Source organism: Talpa occidentalis, unplaced genomic scaffold (assembly GCF_014898055.3).
Source record: "Talpa occidentalis isolate TD23 unplaced genomic scaffold, MPIMG_talOcc4v2.1 talOcc4.5, whole genome shotgun sequence".
NCBI lineage: Eukaryota > Metazoa > Chordata > Mammalia > Eulipotyphla > Talpidae > Talpa > Talpa occidentalis.
The window spans coordinates 64,251,361-64,261,068 of record NW_023604861.1 but is presented as its reverse complement, the minus strand read 5'-3'; the positions used below and the strand labels follow the sequence as shown (position 1 = coordinate 64,261,068).

The 9,708-nt window shown below is 42.3% G+C and overlaps 1 long non-coding RNA gene across 1 annotated transcript; it reads left to right on the top strand.

The window, feature by feature from the left end:
- The first annotated feature begins 481 nt into the window (after window positions 1-481).
- Window positions 482-9,406, top strand: LOC119259789 (uncharacterized). The gene is made up of 5 exons (XR_005128568.2): window positions 482-843; window positions 7,047-7,163; window positions 7,264-7,311; window positions 8,648-8,773; window positions 9,091-9,406. It is a non-coding gene; the product is annotated as an uncharacterized LOC119259789 (long non-coding RNA).
- Window positions 9,407-9,708: the final 302 nt, after the last annotated feature.

Below are 9,708 nucleotides of genomic sequence, written 5' to 3'. Positions count from 1 at the left end.
TTCTTTTATTTTAGAAGAACTGGGGTGTAAGCCAGAAGTGCAGGGAGTGAGAGGATTCACCAGAGACAGAGTGGGGAGCAGAACAGGCTAAGGGGAGCAGCAGGTGTGACAGGAGAGGTCTGCTGTGCCATATGTGGGTTAGCTCTCTGGCAGGGGATCAAACTCAGGCAATAATAGTATAGCACTGAGACCTAACCCCTAGGTCACCAGGGAGGCCCAGCCTCTGCCTTCTTTTGTGTGGCACTTGCTTGTAGAATTGTTTCCCACCCTTTACTTTCAATCTTTGTTTCTCTTTGGAGCTCAGGTGTCCTTTCAACCTGCTGCTCCACCACAAGTCAGATGTGGCAGTTGTTCCTCAAAGCTCAGTAACTGCCATTTGCAATGTACCAATCAGGTGTGAGCTAGGAGCTGACTGGTGCCAAATGGTCCAATCAGACTTGTGGGTGAAAGAGGATATAAGCCAGGGTTGGAGGGAGTTGAGGGGGCTCCTGAAGAAGGAGAGATGCCAGCCCCTGAAGAAAAGAAGATCGTTCCAGCCTCCAAAGAAAGAAGAAAAGAAGCATCCAGCAGCCAACCTCTGAGGAGGGAAGAGAAGCCAAAGGACTCTGTCACAGACTGGGCCTGGGTCCTGTCTCTGACATTGCCTGGAAGGAGCACCAATGGCCCTGGGCCTGGTGTCTTAAAGAGCTGTTTATTGTTGGTATAACCCAGCAACTCACAAAGAGCTGTTAAAACTGGGTGTCTCTGACACTGCCTCTGCGGGACCAGTAGTGGCCATCACTACTGGCTAGTGCTGTCCAACAATCCTGGTGACCAATGGCGACCATCACTGATGCTACCTGGGTGAGGCAGCCGTCACCTGTGGATACAGTGAGCTCTTTGTTTCCCCTGTTTGTAAAATAACCCCCATGGTGGCTGTTCCTGGAGCCTAAGGTCTCTTGAAATTTTGCTTGCAAGTGACCTGTCCTCTTATTGGGCACTGTCCTTTGTTAGGCTATAGCGCTTGGTTTTGGTTTTTGGCCTTTTGGCCTTTGGGGCTTTTTGGTGATTCTCTGGTCTCAGAGCGTGGGCAGGTGTGTGGCCATTTCATCCATCTGGCCTTCTGCCCTGTGGCCTCTTTCGTAGCCCTCTCTGCCTTGTTTCACTTCTAGCTTCCTGTATTTCTATTTTCATTTCCTTCTTCAAGTTTGGGAAGTTTTCTTCAATTATTTCCTTGAATAGTTTTCATCTACTTTTCCTCTCTCTCTTTCTTCTCCTCCATATAAGAAAGAACTCTTATATGGCTTTTCTTTGTGGTGTCAGATAATTCTCATAATGTTTCTTTATTCTTTTTCCTTTCTATCTTCTTTTCTTTCTTGGGTCTTTTCATATCTGTATTTTTGAGAATACTGATTTGTTCTTCCATATTGTCTATTCTATTTTCATAAATTCTTTATCTCTGCCATTAATTTTTTTTACATCCTGCAGTTCATTTTCTCAGTTAAAGTTTCACTCTTGATCTTCTGTTTGTGAATTATGTTTCTCATAGCATTCCTTTTCTTCTCTGCATCGTCTCATATCTCTCTGATTTGTTTTTCCAGGTTTCATTTGTGATGTTTGAGTTCTTTGACATTCCTAATTATGGTAATTTTGAATGCTTTATCTGCCAGGAAGAAGAAATCTGTGTAGTTTTGTTGGGTTCTGGAGTTTGATTTTTTCCGTGTGGTGTATTATTCCCCTGATGGGTTCCTTGGCCATTTGTATTTTTCCTTCTCCCATTGTTTGTTTTGTGTTTGTTCCACTGTAGTTGGGGCTTTTGTTGTGTATGAATCCTTCTTCCTCACTGTTCTGGGTGTTTATTTGATGTTGGGTATAGCTTTTGGCATCTTGTAGGATCGGGAGTGGTGCTAGAGCCTCCCCAAGCACTTCTAGACCTTGTTCTGATGTTTGTGAGGGAAGGGGGCATGCTGAGTGTAGAGTCTGATTTGTGGGACCTCACTCACCAAGAAGTGCTGTCTCCGTGCCTTTTTCTGGTGGCCAGGAAGGCAAGGGGTTGCTTAAGATTCCTGATATAGAAGGAGGCCATATGTGGCTGTGTGGGATACACTTTCTTTTTCAGCTGGGAACCTGTAGCGAATAACTAGCTCCTGCAAGCTTTGGACTCAGGCCTTCTACTGCTCCTGAGAAGCTGGCAGCCAGTCCTGGAGTCAGGGTTGCTCACCAAGTCATTGTTGAGGGCCCCAGATGTCAATTAGGCACTGCGAGCCCAGTCTGGGAGCTGGTCTGCTGGGTGGCAACAGCAAGCACTAATTTTTAGATTTAAAAAATTTATATTTATTTATATTTATTTATATTTATTTGTGTGCTCTTTTTCTCAACAAGTTACTCTCGGCTTATTAGAGGCAGAGATATGGTTATTCTTCCACCATCTGCCCAGCATATAAATCAATACCTGATCAGAGTCCTGGTGAATCTGTAACTGGGAACATGACTGGAAGCACATCAAATGGGACCCAAGGATGAGCTGGTATTTGTAATTTAATGGGAACCCAAGCTATTAATAGTTTTTAGGATTCAAATAACTGACTCTCTTTGGGTAGAATTGTATAATTATAAGTATTTTTTTCATTCATTCACCATATATGATTTGGATTCTAGGTATAATGCTTGACATTGATATCATAATGATGAATAAACTCAAACAGGACCCTGTCATCAGCTTTGCAGCTTTAGAGGATGAGGGGGAAGTAAATCATCATCAGAACAAATGTATTGCGTAATGACATTTCGGTCAATGATGAACTGCATATTCAATGGAGGTGCCCGTATGCCTATTACCTGGTGACAGTGGAGCACACCTACACCTAGTGACATTGTAGCCAGTGTGCTACAGGAAGAAGCTCCTCTTCCAGGATGCCTCATGATTACTGTAACAGCAAAATGGAGAAGTGCTGTTTGGAGAATAAGATACATTGTATGATCTTTGCATAATCAGGAAATGGTCTAATGATACATTTCTTTGAACTAATCTTTGGCTTGACTAAAGTTAGAAACTGCATTAAGTGCCACATAATCTAATTCCGAATCCTACCATACACAAGAGGCAGTGAGGGCTGGTCCTCCTGAGGAATGGTAAATGGAAGAGCCGAGGGTAAATGGAAGTTAACCAGGTAAGGGGTGAGAGTAGTTTTCCTGACCTGCCAACACAGCATTTCTGTGGAGGAGGGAGAGGAGTGGAGGACTTACTCATAATGCCATGTGAAGGTTTCAGCCTGTCTACTTTTGCTGGACTGCCCCTCTCCCATATTTTCATCACATACATCCCCTCTCAATGGTACTATAGGAGTAATTTAAGGACTACACTTAAGATGTATAAGGGGTGGGAACATGTCCCAAACAATACTTGCAGAGCCAGCAGCACTGTTTTATCCTGGAGTACATGTTTCGTTGGAAGAGCCAAAAGATTTGGTGACCCAAATCCTTCTCATTTCACCCTCAGTCTTACCACAAGGTGAGAGTGCTTCCTTATGAGCCCTAGGACCCATAATAATGTTTTAATTTTAACTTGTTTTAAAATCAGAATGAAAAAGTGAGTGTAATAGCAATGAATATATAATAACAAGCCCAACCTGGATTATATTTGCCTTTATACATGTGTACATCATTATCATTTAAATTTTTATGAAGAAAAGGGAAATGTGAAGGCAATAGTCAAAATACAGCCTGGAAAGTTTCAGCAGGAAGAGGGGCAAAGAAGGAATTGGGAGGAAAGACTTCAAGAGCAGGAAACTTAAGAGGAATAGAACAAAAGAGGAATAGGTCTAAACTAATACTATTCTGGCTGCTGTGTGAGAGCAGATGGTGGGGCTGGTCGGAGAAAGGGTAGAAGCAGAAGTAGGAGTGTTAGGGGGAAAGGATGTCCTGAGCTAATCCCATACAGGCTTTGTGGACTCCACCCCCACTCCAGACTAAAGCCATCAAGACATTGGGAAAGACAAATCCCGTCACCACCAAAGGGAGGGTGGCTGGGACCTGAGGGTGGAGTTGGGCAGCCAGGTTGGATATAAAAACCAAACACTTGGGCCTTGGGGGGGGCTCGCTATCGGCTCGCCTCCTGGCTTCACGGCTCCTGGCTCGCAGCCAGCTCTCAGAGCGCCATTTTGGAATTCCTGATTGGCAGATTGGGTAGGAGTCATTTAAAACTTTGTCTCCCACTTTTCTCCCTGAGCTGTACATTTCCTCATTTCCCCTTCCCTTGTAAATAAACCTTTTATTAACCTTTCGCGTGTGCCTGCAGTAGAGCATTGATAAGTCCTTTTAAGTGCGCGGGTGAGGACCCACAGTCAGGCACCCCGTTTTGTATCGGGGTTGCTCTACAACAGGAGGAGTGGTCTGTGGGTCTGCTACTCCTGAGCGGACTGTTTTGCCACCATTTTGTCAACTATAGTTGACAAAAATCAAGGTCAAGATGGCCTGGTCAGTTAAGTACAGAGCCCAACCCTTCAAGGTGCCCCTCAAAACAAATAAGAGCACAAAGCTTGATCATGCTGGGAAGGCTATGCATCATGAGGTTAACCGGGAACACCCAGGGGAGCCGAGGACCTATGTATAACAAGTGACCCCAGAAGCTGATCAGTGGAAAGCCTTGTTGATAAGATTGGAACCATGGCTGGGGATTAGGGCATGATCTCAATGACAATACCAAGTCATCAAGCAGATGAGAAGTGCCTGGAGGGCAGTCTCAAAATCCCTAATCATCTACATTCTTCCCCTTTCTTTAATCTCCTTCCCAGTAATCTCCTTCCCCTTTTCTTTTGCTCCGCCCCCTTACAACCAATGCTGTGCATCAATAAAAAGGCCAGGATCTTGCTCTTCAGCAGCATCCCACATTATGTACCCTGCTCCATGACTCCTGTTTCTTTATCAGTGTGGTGTTGCCCGATGCAACAGTGGTTAGGCAACTAGGGCCATATGGAAGTGAGAGATGATGAAGCTTCATTAAAACAAGACTGTATTTGTTCGAGGGGCTGCCTAAAAGAGTACCACACTGGGTGGCTTAAATAACAAATGATTTGTCTCCCAGTTTTGTAGGCTGGAAATCCAAGATCAGGTGTCACAGAGTTGGTTCCTAATGAGCTTTGTGAGGGAGAATCTAAGTGTCTTTGCCAACTTCTGATGGTCTCTCTCCTTGTGTGTTCACACATTATTACTCTGTATGTGCAAAGATCCTTTCTTTAAATAAAACTACATTTTGAGGCACTGGGGGCACAACATAGGAAATTTTGGAGGGTCACAACTTAACCAATAACAAGGGGTCAAGGGCCAAATTTAGACCACCAACATGTTTTTATATGGCCTATGATCTTAGTGAGAATGATGATTTTACATTTTTACATGGTTGGGAAAAATAAGGATAATATTTTATGACTCATAAGTAATCATATTTCAGTGTCTATGAATGAATCTTTTTTTAAAGATTTATTTATTTATGTATACGAGAGCTGGAGTGACGGCCAGAGGTGGGGGGTAGTGGTGAGAAGATTCACCAGAGACAGAGTGGGGAACAGAACAGGCTGACTGACTGAAATACACTGCTGAATGGTGGAGCAGTGGGCGAGACAGGAGAGGTCTGCTGTGCCATGTGTGTCACCTCCCTGACCGGGTATTGAACTCGTGCTGCAGTAGCTGCAGATAGCTTCATAGTGCTGATGCTTAACACCTTGCACCACCATGGAGACCCTATGAATAAATCTTGATTGAAATTAACATATTGTCTACTACTGCTTTTTCCCTACACTAGAACTGAGTAGTCATGATAGACATTGTATGTTCTGCAGAGGCTAAAGATTTAGTATCTGGCTATAAGAAGCATTTTCTAGCACTTATGTTAGAGTCATTACAGTGGGTATGAAAAATTTGGATAAGAGTTATTGACAAAACATGACATTAGGTTAGATAGGTGGTTGACAGGGAGGAGGAGGTATCATTGTCTCTTGCTTTTCTGGTACTCCTGATACCAGTATTTCCATATAACTCAGGATTTGGGGCTTACTACCAGATAAGTAAAAAGAAATAAAGTATAACTAGGCTTGTGGAGAGAGGTATGTCTTACCTTAAAAGTTTACACAATCAAATATTGTGAAAATACCACACTGGTCACACACAAAACTTTTGGAAACCAAATTCAAGCCAGCTGGCTTGTTTCCGGCTCCCACTTGATTTATGAGGTTAGTGCATGGAACCCAGGCAGACAGGGAGAAAGATGGAGCCTAAAACCCAAAGACTCCTGTCCAGTTCTGGGTCAGACAAACACCAGGTGCACCACACCTTCTTTCTCTTATGAAGTCTCTCAGCATTTAGACTTGAAGCTCTTTCTCTCTATCCCCCATCTCTCCCACCATACCTCAAACCCATTTCAGCCCCTAAGCACCCTGACCTGTGTAAGACCAGAGGGAGAGAGGGTGAACCTCCCTCCCCTTTGAAGAGTTCTCTGGTGGGGAGACAGAAATGGAGATCAGTTCACCCCCACATGAGATGAGTGAGCAGTGCAGGTAGATGCAGTTGTGTGGGAAGAGCTAAGGTAGGACCCACCAAGCAACCAGACCCTGAATAAAGTCTCAGACAGGTGAGCCAAGAAGTTCATCCATGTCAGTGGATCTTTGCAGGCAATTTCCCTCTGCCTGCTAGCAGCTCCCACCTTGTGAGATGGGACCCGAGCTTGAGACAGACAGATCCATGAGAGTTTATGCCCATGCCAGGTATCTTCCACCTGCCAGGGACTGCTTCCAGTCCTCTCTTGGACTCTTGGCTCCTGGGTACTCTGAGGTTTTTGGAAAAGGGAAGCATGAAATGAATTAGTACATAAGTGGGAAGGACGGTGAGACCATATGCTACTGTCAACCATGCTATGACAGGGATTATTTACTCTTAGTTCCATCCTCTGCACCAAGAACAGGGACATGGAGGTGATTAGTGTGATAGAATTACTGAACTAACCTTCTGTCTAATGATATGATTTTCATGCCCAGCAATGCTATACATGTGTTGATTCTCTATTTTCCTTATAGTTTGACTCATACTGCCACATCCTCCGTAAAATCTTCTCTCATGCTGCATTGCAAGAGTGTGACCTAGGGAGCAGCCGGTGAAGTGGAAAGACCCAGCCTTTGGACACAACATGCCTGGTTAGTAGTGAGGTATTGACCAGGTTACTTAAAACTTTTTAAGTTCTGGCTTCCTCATTTATAGAACAAATTCAGAGCAGGGTTTTTATCTGTCTCATAGTGTCCTGAGGATCAAATGGGGCCATGTATCTGAAGTCTCTGGCATATGGTAGGTATTTGTTGAATAAATAAGCCTTTTATCCAAGGAAAATTTTTAAGGAGCAGAGCTTACCAAATCTTTTTTTTTCCAAAGAGTTATTTATTTTTGCTTACAAGAGCTGGGGTACAGACCAGAAGTGTGGGGGATGAGAAGATTCACCAGAGACAGAGCAGGGAACAGAACAGGCTGAGGGGAACAGCGGGTGAGTCAGGAGAGGTCTGCTGTGCCATGTGGGTCACCTCCCTGGCTGGCCGGGGATCAAACTTGTGCTGCAGAGGCTGTGGACAGCTTCACAGGCTGCATCTTAACCCCTTGTGCCACCAGGGAGGCCCAGCTTACCAAATCTTAAAAGAGTATAAAGAACATACTAGAAGGAAAGATAAAGCCAGTAACCTTTCCTTGAGTTTTCAGTCTAATGAATCAAATTATTAACATCAAGTTTGGGGAGGGAAATGAATTTCTACAGAAGGTAATAGCACCATATGCTACCAATTACAGCCCAGAGTTGTGTATTTTTAAGCACAGAACATGAACAGAAATTCTAATAAAGGGATTTTATAATGATTTTTACAAGTAAGACACAGTTGTGACCAACATTCTGTAGATACTGAATTGCCTTTTAAAATAAAAACTATTTAGCTATATTAAATTCTACATGCTGGGGGAAAAAAAACAAAACTAAAAGTATTTGGGAACTTTGAATGGAATTTCCCTAACCTGAGGAAGGAACACCACAAGTCTAACATCATAACTGCCAGTTGTGGAATTAATCTAAGCCATTCTGAGATTTGCTTGACAAGTATTTTATTTGGCAAGAGTAGAGCAATGTGTTATAAAAGATCTCTGAAATTCTGGGTTCTGGTTCAGGGATAATCTTAGTTTTCCTTTAATGCTACTTTACAAAAAGAAGGAGCATAGGATTTACAGGTTAGACTAGCAATATATAGATGACTTTGAAGTTGTTGGCATGACATAGTATTATGTCACCACTTCACTTTTTCTTAAAAGTTTGTTTTAACATTCATCACATTATTAGCTGAACTGATCAATGTTAAACCCTATGCTTTGTCAAGAAAACAAACACACATGCACACATGTGCACACATGCGGACATATACATGCACAGCACACCAGCAGGCCTTGCTCTCAGCGCAGACAAGAGATGAGAGTGTTCACACGGGCAGCTCCCGCAGCATGTTCTGTGAGCCAGCACACAACAGAATGTGCTCCTCACAAACTCTCAGAATGTCAGGAAATTGAGGCTATGGTTGAAGAGAGTGGTCAAATAATTTCAATTCCTCACACCATGAGGAATGCTCAGAGGAATTTGTTCTTTCACTTCCAGGAAACAGTTATGTCAAATGGACTTTATCTCAAATGCCAAACAGACCAGCCATGGATAAATGCCAAGTTGAGGGGCTCAGCCCAAAAATTCCTTGGAAATGCTGGATATTAATTTGCAATTATTAATGTAAGTTATTAATTAATTACATTAATTAATTACATTAATTAATTATTAATGTAAGTTATTACATGTAAGTTCTTCAAATAAAAAGCACACCTTGCAAAACATTGCTGTATGGATTTCATTTGTGAGAAAAGCAAGTACTTGACTGTTTAGCTGAAAACAAATTTCATATTTGAATTGCCTTCATCTCTCCTAAGCTTCAATCTGGGCAACTACCAGATAATAAGAAATTAATTTGAGTGCAGGGCGGCCTAGATTATTCAGCACACAGTTATTATACTCTTTAAAATGCCCAGGATCCCATGATGTGTACTGTTTAGTTTCCATAGGTGCACAATTTGGTAAGACTGGAAAGGACTGAAGATCAGTCATTCAGCGGATAACAGCCATGGAGCCAAGGGAATGTGAAAAGCATGAACAGGAAAGACTGATGGAGATCTCCGCAAAGAAGAGGAATAATGACAGAATGATTTTTATGGACAAGCATAACAACAAAGACTTTCAAAGTAATAATGTACTAACATCAAAGGCTTGAGTGTTCAGAGGGTATCAAATAGAAATTCATGGCTAAGTTGGAATCTGAACTATGCCCCCAAAATGCAGAAGACAATATTAAATATTTTTTCCTATTGTATTCTAAAAAACCCTATCTGCTTCTATTGAACTTGTTCTCAGGTAAGAAACATAAATTTGGTTTGTGTGGCACTCTCCTTTGTTACTCCCCTTTGATTTGAATCAATTATTCTTAAATTTATGACACTTGAATTCTTAACATAAAAGGTATAAACAAGTGCAATATAAATTTTAAAACATGTGTTTTTATGCTTGGATTTATGCTTGGATACATAGACTTTTTTAATGAAAGAGATCTAATTTAGGGGTAAAAAATGAAATTTAGCATTTTCAAGCAACCCAAATATACACTAAGTCAATACATA